Genomic DNA, 2,058 nt, shown 5'->3' on the forward strand with positions numbered 1-2,058 from the left:
TATCATATATTGCTGGAAAGCCCAGGATGTCTACTTTCCAACGCCGTTGAGAGAGCGCCAATTGGGCTTCTGTAGCTTAAGAAAATCCACTTCGAGTGCAGGGAGGTCAGAATCCAACAGCATCTGCAGTCCTTTTTGGTCTCTGAATCAGATTTTTGCTCAGGTCCCTCAATTTCAGCCAGAAAATACCTGAAATCACAGAAAAACACACAAACTCATAGTAAAGTCCAGAAAAGTGAATTTTAACTAAAAACTAATAAAAATATACTAAAAACTAACTAGATCATACTAAAAACATACTAAAAACAATGCCAAAAAGCGTACAAATTATCCGCTCATCAAGCTCCCTCTCTCTCTCCGACGCAAACTCTCTCTCTCTGTATATCGGTTCGGCGGTGACGGCAGTGGAGAAGTCCATCGGTGCCAGCGCCCCTCCCCCTTCTCTTCTCCTCCCTGCCGCACTTAGTCTCCCCTTCCCTCTGCCGTTTCTTCTCTTTTGTTCAAGAAGAAAGGAAAGCAGCGCGTGCTACTGCTGCTGGTGAGGGTACATTGTGGGTGCTTGGCTGGGTCTTGGGGGGAAACGAGTCGGGTTAGGGTTTTAGGGTTTCATTTTGAAAATTAAGGTTAAGGGCATTATGGTTATTTCACATAAAATTGGGAATAATATAGTAATTGAAACCCAATGTAAATCCAACACTAATTATATATAGAAAATACCATTTGTTCATCATTTTCACAAATTATTTTCAATAAAATGCCCAAATCTAAAAATTAGAAAATATATAATTAATTTCTCTATTTTCCAAAATAGCAATACTAATATTTAAAATATTAGTTACTTAGTCCAAAACATATAAAATTCTTATTATTTCACAACTGCTAAATTTATAATTTAAATATAGAAAATAACCCAACAATTATAAAATTGGATAAAGATCATAACTCGTCTCAATTTCAATAAAACAATTTCTGAAATTAAGGCTATAAATAACTATGTGATTTGAGACTTGATCATAAAAAGGCTCTTCAAAGGTTCTGGGTCTTACAACAAACACCACAGACATATGTCCTAGGGTCCAAGCTATTGGTGTCTAGCCTTATTGTTTGTTTCTTTGCCAATTCTTGGTTTTTCTCTTTCTTTTCTTTTTATTTTGCTTCATTCTCAAGGGATTTTCATTTATAACCGATGTTATAGCAGCAAGCTAGTTCATAATTCAAGGAACATGTCATTATGCAACATTTATTTTATGAGCTATTCATTAAATCAAACAAATACCACCACTAACATTCATTCAACTTCTATAACATTGGACATTCACTTTCCTTTTCAAACATTTTCCTTTTATTCAAACAGCAAGGAAATAAAACAAAATTCAAGCTAATGATGGATGACAAACATTATGCAGATCATCATTCATGGCAAGCATTTCCACTTACAACTAAATGAACACTTTAGCCAGACATATAGGGATTCCCAATTTTTTTTAAAAAAAATATTTCTCAGCAACAGGGATTAGATGCAAATACAACCTGTTGGGTTGCAGCTTTTCATTCTTCCTTCTGTTGTGTTCCTTTTGAGTCATAATGTAGACTGCCTTCAATTATTGGCTGTTTTTCTGCATAATCCTCAAAAGTTGCTTGCTTCTCAAGCCCTTAAGCAAATGGTTAGTATGCATGAATTGAGTATGGCTTTCAGACTTACTTAGGTGTGAGAACACCAAACTTAATTCCTTGCCAATGTTTCTGATGCAACAAGCTAGCCATTTATGAATTCTTTTGTCTTTGCTAAAGGTTATAAAGCTAAACTAGGAACAGGCAATGGTTAAATAGTTTGTCTGTTTGCTTAGAGCTAGTAAACCTTTATGCAGAAGATGACAATATGTTTCAAATGAGATTTTTGGTGGAACACCAAACTTAACATCCTTCACTCTCCCTTAAATTAAATTGTTTTGGTGTGCAACACCAAACTTAGCTCCTTGCACTACAGATAAAACTGATAAACCTTTTTATTGAAATGGCTGGAAAAGAAAACTACCTTAGATTGGGTTACCTCCCAAC

Source organism: Arachis duranensis, chromosome 2, assembly GCF_000817695.3.
Source record: "Arachis duranensis cultivar V14167 chromosome 2, aradu.V14167.gnm2.J7QH, whole genome shotgun sequence".
Taxonomy (NCBI): Eukaryota; Viridiplantae; Streptophyta; class Magnoliopsida; order Fabales; family Fabaceae; genus Arachis; species Arachis duranensis.